Genomic DNA, 11,592 nt, shown 5'->3' with positions numbered 1-11,592 from the left:
CCAGCACATCAGACCATTCAAAGTTCTTTATCCCACATGGAAGACATGAAGTTTTTTTTACCAAATGACATACAACTAGACAGACAGCAAAAGTAAGTCCTTAATTCTGGTCAAGATGTGTTGTTAATGTGAAACAAAATTACTTAGCAAAATATCTGACTACTGTGATTATACTTTCAAACTTACCCTACACTTTAATATCAAATCACTTATATTAGCCAATGATTCACTCAAATTACCTGTAATTATTTATGTCTGTCCTATCTTCTAGAAGGAGGGAGAACAGGAGCTCACAAAATTAACTAAAGTGGTAGAATTTGAGTGGATCACAGTTCTGAATAGGTCTAGGAAGGAAAGTATCAGCCATATGAACCTACTAGGTAGGGATATTGGAATGCAATCCTGATCCCTGCTTTTTGGACTGGGTGCAAAAATTGCTACTCTATGCGTAAAGTAACTTAAACTAGAAAGGAGTGGTGGAGTGACTCCAGTGGTGGAATACTTATATAGCAAACAACATCAAAACTCAAATCAACTTCCTAAAGATAAAATAAGACAAGGAAAGAAAGAACGACTCATACTGAGCATGTGTTCATTGTAAAGATTTACACTAAATTATTGTAGTTATAAATGCCATCATTTATTTCTAGGAGCACACACATTTTATGTCAAGACTAAATGAAAAATTAACACCATATATATAAAGCTTTGGTAAAACACAGGTCTAGCTTACAATGGTGAACACTTAAGTTTGCATGTGCAGTGGTGTTGCAGGGTTGTTAAGGTTTATGGAAGTCCATCTTTTTGATGGACTTAACATGATGAAATTACCTAAACATACATAACCATACACTTCACTGGACAGATACTGCTGATATATATATTGGACACACATGTATGCATTTATATAGTAAGTGACAGGTAAATAAAAATAAAAAAATATAATGAATAAATTTAGTGAACAGATAACTTTTCCAAAGTATTACTTTACCTGAACCAGTTCATTTCGTAGTCTCCAATGCTATATCACACTTACATGGCTGCTGATCCCCTAGAACTTTTATATGAAATTGTTTTTTCTTTGTTTTACAAGTGAAAAGCCTGCCAATAAGTATACTTTCATGACATTCCTTTCTTTAGAAAATGCAAAGCACGTTGTGTTATCTGGCCCTTTATGTATCATCAATATAACTTTTTTTTATAATTTCAAGTACATATTGTCTAAGATCTCACTTATACTCTTCCAATAGTACCTATGGGAAGGAGAAAATGAAGGATTATTCTGTTACTTTGGGAGTTTTTGTTATTAATAACTGCAATGAATATGAAAATGAAACTCTGAAATTACTTAGAGAGGTAACTTGAAAGTTAAATTTCTACACACTTAGGTTACTCCCTCAACTAAAACACAGAACTTAAAATAAGTAACATTTTTAGCTGGGTGCCAGTGGCTCATGCCTGGAATCCTAGCTACTCAGGAGCTGAGATCTGAGGATAGTAATTCAAAGCTAGCCCTGGCAGGAAATCCATGACACTCTTACTTCAAATTAACCACCAGAAAACCAGAAGTAGCACTGTGGCTCAAGTGGTAACATGCTAGCCTTGATCTGACCAGCCAGGGACAGCGCCCAGACCCAGAATTCAAGCCCCTTGACCAAGAAAATTAAAAAGGAAAAGAGGGGGACAAAGTAATATTTTAACGCTAATGTGCGTATATACACAAAATTTGTCTAGAAATAAAACTATAACAGCCCCTGGACTGGCAAAAAAGAGATTAAAGTGAAATTGCCTTCAATAATTCATTTAGACGATCTAAACTGAGGGCAGGCTACTGGAACTCACATCACTAATTGAAGAGGTAGAATTTGAGAGGATCACAGATCAGAACCAGTGTGCAAGGAAAGTAATAAGAGTCTCATATCATCCTAAAGGTTCGCATGTTGGAATGCATTTGTGATCCCCGCTACTTGGCAGACAGAGGTGAGGAACTTAGCCTGTGTTCAGCCCTCAGCAAAATGGATAACCTATGAACAAAGTAAATAAATCGAAAAAGGATTATTCTAATGGTAGAATACTTGTTCAGCAAACAAAATATTTAAATTCATACTCAGTTCCTAAAAGAGGAAAGAAAAGGGAAGAAAGAAAGAAAGAAAGAAAGAAAGAAAGAAAGAAAGAAAGAAAGAAAGAAAGAAAGAAAGAAAGAAAGAAAGAAAGAAAGAAAGAAAGAAAGAAAGGAAGGAAAGGAAAGAAAAGAAAAGAAAGAGAGGAAGAAAGAAAAGAAAGAGAGGAAGAAAGAAAAGAAAAGAAAAGAAAGATAGAGAGTAAGAAAGAAAGGGAGGAAGAAAGAAAGGGAGGAAGAAAGAAAGGGAAAAGGAGAGGTATAAAGAAAAACCTCAGCATGCTTTAGATGTTAACAATGACCCTAATCATTTTAGCTATAAATGCCTTCATTTAATTCTGGGCAGAGACATTTTGTATCAAGCCTGAAAAAAAATATAGCATACCGCATACAAAACTTGGGTTAAATACAGGTCTGCCCTACACTGTTGGACCAATAGGAATGTATGTCTAGAGCTATTGCAGGTATGTTAAGGTGTGTGGGAGTTTATCATCCTGATGATCTTGCAATGATGAAATTGACTAACTACACAATTACCTTGACAGATCCCTGCTGAGACCTATATTATGTCACAGGTTAAACAGGAACAATATATACAATGAAATATATTGAACAACCAGGTATTGTGTCCAAAATTATTTTTACCTGATTCAGTGTATCTTTACATTCTATATCACATGTACAAGTTTCTCATTCCCTTCTGTTTCATTATGTTGTCTTTCCTTGGTTTTGTTTTGTTTTCAGAACCGTGGTATAGGAGGGTATTTCTTATATTTTTGTCTTCTAGTCTTCAGAAAGTCTGCAGTTAAATATGCTTACGTTCCTTTCAATAGAAAATTTAAACCACATTGGGTAGGGTCTTTATCATGATTTTGTTATGATCTCAAATACGTTTTTATTTCTGACATTCTACCTGTATAATCTCACTTCAATCTTTTCCAAAGGGCACTTTAGTGGAAGTAGGAAATTCAAAGGGGTTTCTGGTAGAGAATTTCTGTTACTAAAAATTCTAGTACATAGTAAAGTAAGTAAGTCCAAAATTATTCATTAGAGAGATGATTTGAAAGTCATCTTTTTACATCTTAATACTCTTTCCTCAAATAAACCAGAGGATTTAAAATAACTTATATTTATAAGTTAATGGACACAAATGTGGACGAAAATTCTAGAAATAAAATGATCACTCATGAAACCTTACTGATGCTTCAAAAAATGCTTTCCAGTTAGAGGAATCATCTTCACACATTTTCACACAATGTGAATCTGCCTGTTAACAGAACCCCAAACTAGACTAAGGCATCTAATAGCTATCTAATTTTTGTTGTCTTTTGTCAATACTTCTTTCTTATCATATGGACTAGTATGAATTCTGTGACCATTATAAAATCACTTTTGTAATAAATGTTCCTAGGTGGGAACTTCAAGGATGAGGTGGTGTGGGGTTTCTGGTGGAGCCCTGTCTGGTTCAAGGGAGGAGTTGGTATTGGCACAGCCTCTGTGGTAAAGCAGGGCAGGGTTTTGAGGGTGAAAGCCAGTCTGTGTAAGGCTTTGAGACAGCAGGGAGGGGACAGGAAAGAGTAGACTTGTTAGGAGCAGGGTCTCTTGTGGAGTAGGTGGGACTTTAGGATGGAGACTGTCAGGTGGATGGGTTTTCAGTGGAAGAAGGCAAGGTCACTGGGGAAGAGGCTGTTTGGGGCAGAGCTTTGAAAAGGAAGAACAAGGCTACAGAGGAGGAGGTTACTTAGAGGAGGGGTTTTGGTGTAGCACTGTGAGCCCTGGTGGGATATGTAGGGTGAGGTTTCCCATAAGGCAGGGAAGATAATGAAGGCAAGAGGCTGACAAAAGGTGGGGATTCTGGTGCAGGAATGCAGAGCTATGAGGGAGAGGCTTTTCAAGTTCTGTGAGAGGGCAGAGTGGTGCTAGAAAGAAGTGGGCTAGTAAGGGGCGGGCCTTTGGGAAGTGTGTTATGGTGGAGGTGGGGTTTCGGGCAGAGCAGGATGTAGTAACAATGTATAGAGGAATTTTTTAGGACCAGAGCTTTGTGAGAGCAGAGATAGGATCCAGTGGACTACACTAGTTAGGACAGGGTTTCTGGTGTAGCCAGTTACCACTTCGAAAAGAGCAGTAAGTTTGGGTGGGGATTTCAGTGTTGCAAGGCAGGACATTAGACTTGGACAGGGTTTCCAGTGGGGCAAGGCAACTTTCAAAAAGGGATTATAAAGGGACAGGGATTTACAGTTGAGCCTGGTGAGGCTTCCAGAGGGAGGCCAACAGATGCAGTAGTTTGCATTGGAATAATGAGGGTGTAGAGAGATGGGATAGTGTGGTGGGGGTTTTCTAGAACAGGTCAGGGCTTGGAGCCATGGGGTTAATTGGAAGAAGGACTTTGAGAAGGAGTGGAAGGTCAACAAAGGTGTAGAGTAATTATGGGCAGGGTTGAGTAGGGTGTGGCTCTGTGGGAGGAGCCAATAAGGGGAGGATTCATCACGGGAACAATGAAGCCATTGAGAGAGTAGATATGAGAGGTAGAGAGGCCTATGGTGAAGCAGGGCTGGCTTTCCAAGCAGGAGATGGGCTGTGTGAGAAGCTTCTGGTCAATTAAGACGGGGCTACAAGGGCAGTTATAGAGAGGTGGAGGGTTTTTGGTATAGCATGAAGGAAATTGTGGGAAGAGGTAGGTTTAGGGCTGGGCTTGAAAATTTCGGCTACTTAGATTAGTTATGGATCCAGTTTCTGATGAAACCAGGAGGGGTCGAGGGAGAAGTTTGGTTGGGAGTGGGGTATGAAAGGGACGGGAGGAGCTTGGAAGTAATAGAATATGGGAACAATGGGACTCTGAGGGAATAGAGTAGTTAGCTACAGGGTATCTGGTGGATGAAGTTAGGATTAGAGGGAGGAGCCCAATGTAGGCGGGGTTCTTGGTGCAGCAAGGTGGATCTTAGGAGGAGATATGGATGTGGCTTGGTTTCTGGTGGTGAAGAGCAGGGATTCCAGGAAGGGGTGGAGTGGAAGAAGGATTTCCCTGTAGCAGGGGAGGACTTTCAGGAAGGATTCTGGTTGCAGTCAGGCCTTTGAAAGTTTATAGCAGGACTACCAGGGGGTAGGTTATTTAAGGTTGGGCTTTTTAAGGACCAGGCTGACTGGAAGAGGGTTTCCAGTGGATCCAGTCAAGTTTTATGGGAAGGGGAGATAGGAAAGGGACAAGATTTAGTAAAGAGTGGGGCTACAAAAAATAAACAATTACTCTAATAGGAACACCATTTTCAGTCAGTGTAGAATTATATTACTTTTATGTATGCGAGAGATATTGGAGAAAGTAAGCAAGTAATAATTTCTATTGAATTTTTAAAAATTCCTGTTGAGTGAAAATAAAACCACAGGTCACATCAGGCTCAGTGGCCTACAGTAGACTAAGAAATATGAAGCACTGGACTGGATTCCCCAGCACAACCTTTAAGGACTACAAAAAAATTTTTAAAATATCTCACTTGGTCATAATGGACACTCTATTATCTTAAAATTGTGAATGAATAGAACTTTTACTCTGACCGTTTTAGAAATCCTAAAACTAAGTAAGTGATAATGTTTTAACTTTATATAATATTGGAAGTATATTAAAATAATTAGGAAAATATAAAATTGTACACAGAATATTTGTTGTCCAGCATCAATTTTAATCTAAAAGAATTTAAAACCAGAAAATTGCCATATAGTGAGATTGCAGCATGGTTTCTTTTCAGTCATCAAAATGGTGACTTAAGGAATGTGTCTTCATCATTGGATGCATAGATGTTAAAACATATTTAAAAATGTGAAGCACTATACAGACCCTGAAGAAACTCAGAGGGATCTGTGAAATGAGGTTGGAAGAAAATTAATGAATAGTTACAGTAAGAATTGATCTTCACTAGGCACATAAATATTTTCCAGAAGAAAAGACTACATTGAAAAATAAACAAAAAAAAGAAGCAGGCAGGCAGACCTTGAAATACACATTATCCAATGAAGAATATCTATTGAAGCATGATTGCAATAATCTTTTACCTAAGTTACAGTACTGATCTATGTTCTTCCCTAATGCCAAATGACAAAGCCATGAAAATGCAGTAATAATTTTCAAGACATTAGACTTTACAGAAGGAATTCAATGAATGTATTTCTAGAAAGTAGACATAGATGTCTGAGATAAAGAGTAAAGCAAATATCCCCAATTCTTAGCCCTTCGAGGTCAGAGGGGTACAAGCCGAAGCACAAGGAGAATGGACAGAAGTACAGTAATGCATACCAGTAGTTCCCAAGATACAATGATGAATATAAGAGGGGAGAAAATCAACATGACCATCACATGACTTAGCACTGGAGAATAGAGAAAAGAACAGTGAAAATCCATGGAGAATCACAAAGAATGCCCTTGCATATTTGACAGAAGTGTGCATTGCATGACATTGAGGTCTAAAATATTTGTAGGTATTATAGGAAACTATGTGTGCTCATATGGTGCCTCAAGTAGTGATAAACTTATGATTTACAGGACATTGAGTAATAATAAAGGTCCTGCTTCAGTAGTGTAGAGTTAAACCTTGATAAATTCTGTTTTTAAACACCTAACACCCTCTAAAACCAAGACAAGAAGATTCAAATTATATATAATTGACTTGACTGCAACAATAGAGTTCAAAAAATCAAATCACATAATGTGGATGCAAAAGGACTACATTATTAAGGTAATCTTTAAACAACACACAATTTTATGTGAATAGTCCTGATTATAAATGATTTGTTTCCCATACAGATTTTGGATGCACAAAAACAACAAAAACAAAAGAAAACAAAATGAAAAATGACACTTGGCAATAGAGCTAGATGCCAGTATCTCATCTCATGAGGCTGAGATTGTAAGACCATGGTTCACAGATGGCTGGGGTAGCAATCCACGAGATATTTATGTTCAATTGTTCAATCAAACACGTATTGAAACCTTGGTTAAAATAGTACAGATTCAGTCAGTCATGAGTGAAAAAAACAAGCAAGATTTTGAGGCTCTGAGTCAGTTTCATTACTGCACACACGCGCGCACGCACACACACACACACACACACACACACACACACACACACACACACAAACAGCGAATATTAAGAGTGTAAAAAATGAAACTATCTGCTAGGACTATCCTAAGCATATATTAATTAATAAAAATGAGGGAAACCATAGAGCCTATGTTTTTTGAGTCTAGCTTTCTTCACATAATGATTTTTTTCCAAGTCTTTCCATTTTCTTAAGAAAGGGGCTATGTAATTCTTTCTCATAGAAGCATGAAACTCCATTGTGTATATATACCACATTTTCGTGATCCATTCATCTACTGAGGGGCATCTGGACTGGTTCCATATCTTAGATATGGTAATAATGCTTCCAAAAACATACTTGTGCTGGTAGTTTTAGTGTTTTATTTTTTGGAGTCCGGTCGTGGGGCTTGAACTATGGACATGGACGTTGTCCTTCAGCTCTTCAGCTCAAGTTTAGCGCTCTACCACTTGAGCCACAGTGTCACTTCTGGGTTTTTTCTTTTGCTTATGTGGTACTGAAGAATTGAACCCAGGGACTCTTGCATGCAAACACTACCACTGAGCCATCTTCCCAGCCTGAGAAGATATTTTAACTTATTTTGTACATGTAAATTAATATTAAGCAAAGCTAAATAAATAATTACTTATTTACTCTTCAGAGGATGAGTATATTACTCTTGGATATCTTTGAGGAAAAGACTTTAGACTCATTACAACTGATACCTTGCATTGAAATTACAGGGTAAACTTTCTTCTTCATTAAACAAAAGCTTCAGTTCTTTCATATTAGAATTATAAAATCATAATACCTGAATGTTGATTTGTTTTCCTTTGCTATTTTCAATTCCATTTTTCATCCATTAGCTATCTAGAGATAATTTCCACAAATGCCCATGAATGGGATTGCTGGCTCTAGAGCTATGTACATTTGACCATACAAAATGATGCTAATTGAAATGGACTCCAAGACATGGAAACAACAATTACTTTTTTTTCAGATATCAACCTTGATGTCGGTAAAGAAGTGTAACTAGATCTTATTTTATTTCATTTGTCTTTGATTTATCTCTGGACATCTCTGTCTTGATTCTGGTACCTTCCATCTTGTATATACATTATCTGATTTGGAGAAGGAAAGGGAAATAACATAATGATGAAAGAAGTGACCCATTACAACAATGATATTCACAAGACAATATACCAGCAATGGACTTTACAACTTTGGGGTGGGGGGTATGGTTGAGGGTGGGAAAGGATAAGAGAACAACAATGGAGTGTGTAACAATATTCATCAAGGAATGTACCTTACTCATGTAACTGTAACCACTCTGTATAGTACCTTTAAATAAAATAAAATTTTAAAAAGTGAACCTATCCTAGAAAAAAATATCCCTTTCAAAATAACCCATCTGTAATAGTACTTGTGAGGGATTCTAGAGTCAAACTGTTATACCTGGAAAGGGATATATTGGGAAGCCATCTCAAACAGCAATCAAAAGGCTGTGAGCTTGTGCTCTGGAAAGGTCAAACAGTTAAGGGAAGACAGGGGTATGGGTTATTACCTCAAAAGTATTTACGTTAGAGCTGTTGGAAAATAAAAGTTTAAGACTTTGGAAACAAGATGGATGTCTGTGCTATGGTTGTAATGATTATTGCTTCCTTCTGCTCCTTAAAAATAAGGGATTCAATTATCACTATGTATACAAACAATACCTCAGTTAATGGTTGTAACCACAAACTAGATTGATGCCTCAGTTTGTGGACATACCTGTAGCCTCTCATTACCCCACCCCTGTAGTAGAATGAATATAAAGCATTTTAAACAGGATTTGGTGATCCAGAAGCTGGCAATGAGGCTTTGGGTCCTCTGGTGTCTTCTTTCCTATAACTTCCTGTGATTTCTCAGTTCTTTGGCCAGGTATCCCATCATCTTTGCTGTTTCATGGTTGTGGTTAGTTACAGTACTGATATTCGGAACACCTCAAAACAAACTATGGAAAACACTTCCTCAGAGAAGATTCACAAATATATAGGAGCACCTGGAAAGAAACCAAACATCAGCAGTCATTCTGTGATCCTCTAACAAGAAAGTATAGTTCAAGTGTATCTTTACTTCGGATATATATAAGAGATGGACAATTGTCCCTTTTGTACATTTGGTATTTGGTATTGCATAAATTTTCAGAAACACATATACATTGTGAAATAATGTTATTTATTTCATAGGTCACAAACCACGTCACTGGAGTGATGACCCAAATGTCTTTTTTTTTGTTTGTTATTTTTTTTAATTTAATTTATTTTTATTTTATTTGAGAACATACTGTACAGAGGGGCTACAATTACATGGGCAGGATAATGCATACATTTCTTACCAAGCATTGCAGCCTCCTCCTTTGTTTACCCTTCACCTCCCTTCCCAGCCTCCTCCCTCCCCCCACCCAATTATACCCCCCTCCCCCCACACCGACATTGTAAAGTTGGTTTTGACATGACATTTTGTACTTCTCATTGTTGCAACAGGTCCACCTGAATCCTTAAACAACTTGTTTGTCCCCATCTCCTCCACATGTTATACTGACATCAAATATAGTGAAAGCGGGGGTTACACTGTGGGGGAGGGACATACAAAGCAACAAAGAAATAATCTTATAAATGCGTTAGAAACACATGCATGAAAGAAACGAAAACATTAAAATAGATATTTAAGGGTTCATTTTCCTAACATCACATTATCTGACCTTTTCCGCTTGACTCAAATGTCTTATCTCAGTTGCCTGATTCAGACTTAGATGAGTGTGAATTGCATAATTGTGAACATTTTTCCATGAAACTTAACAACACAGAATGAAGTTTGAAGGTCAGGTCACTCCATACCTCTAAAGATTTTACATATATTACAGTAATACACACCTAAACTGCTCAGCACTCACAGCACATTGGTGTGTTATAATTGTCTTCAGATCAGAAATATTCTAGAGTTTAAAGTAGAATGATGGGCTGTACATTTTCAATGCAAGTGTGATGATCACCACCTGCAATTATTCTCAGTGGAAAATCTTTCCTATACATTTTATTGACTTAGCTTCTACTCTGTGCTTTACCATTATCAGGGAGGGTCACACTGTATAGAGCTACAATACTGCAGCAACCTTAGCTGTCTTTGAATTTTACCTCTAATCTTAATACCAAGGTCAACTCCGCAACTCTAATCACATAATTAGTGGACACCTGAACTTTCCAAGCTTGGTTAAAAATTCAGCTATCATTGCTCTTGCCAGTGTTAAAGATCTCACTCTATTAGATTTATTGTATTTCTTCTTGTATTTTCAACACTGCCTTAGATGTTGGTTTTTGATATAGAGCTTTTAGTTTGTATTTGATTTATGGAAGTGTTAGTAATGCCAGTTGAACTGCATATATTATAATGTAAGTAATTTGATGTTTTGATATATGAATTTAATTTTGGCAATTGAGGAAGTCAATGCACATCTCTCAGAAAAATTTCTTAATATGTACTGGTATTGCTTTATTGTGAACTTCCTAAAAGCAAGTCATAGGAGCACATGTCCTAATCCCATCACTTCTGTCACTGAGACAAGGCTTGAAATGTCCAGACGACTTGGCACTTCATAGTGAGAAAGTTTCTACAATGAAGGGTGAGAGAATAGAAAAAAGAGCAAATGAATCTTCCAACTGTTTTGTTACATGTTCTTTACACTTAGCCATTAAGACACCATAATAGTATATTTTTTTGGGTCCGGTCGTGGGGCCTGAACTCTGGGCCTGGGCGCTGTCCCTCAGCTCTTCAGCTCAAGGCTAGCGCTCTACCATTGAGCCACAGCACCCCTTCCGGCTTTTTTCTTTTTGCTTATGTGGTGCTGAGGAATCGAACCGAGGGCCTCATGCATGCAAGGCAAGCACTCTACCACTGAGCCACCTTCCCAGCCCCCATAATAGTATTTTTATAACTTCTTACCTTCTTTTGTCCTGTTCTGAGATGTTTTATTTATGGATCTCTAAGAAATCATATAAGAATCATAAAATAAATCCATAAATCATATAAGAAATCTTAAAAATAGTTTGTTAGGGATATATAACCTAAAAGGAATAATTTCAGGAAAGTATTAAGCACATAAAATGTAATGCACACCTATAATTGTCTCTTTATTTAAAACTTCAGCAGTTGTAGTTTATTTATTCTAATAACAAAGATTATAAACTAAGTTACAATAGTATTCCAAATGGAACACAGAACTAGAAAAATGAAGGGTAGCACTAAAGAATGCTACTGCTACTACTAATAGAGTAAGAATAAAATTTAGGCAAACCTCCTTCAGAATAAAAGCCACAGGACAGCCCCAACATTACTTTAATTGTTTCATATGAAGACAAGACCTTTTT

This window comes from Dipodomys merriami, unplaced genomic scaffold, assembly GCF_024711535.1.
Source record: "Dipodomys merriami isolate MVZ:Mamm:240054 unplaced genomic scaffold, mDipMer1.0.p SCAF_165, whole genome shotgun sequence".
Lineage (NCBI taxonomy): Eukaryota > Metazoa > Chordata > Mammalia > Rodentia > Heteromyidae > Dipodomys > Dipodomys merriami.
This window is presented reverse-complemented; position numbering follows the sequence as displayed.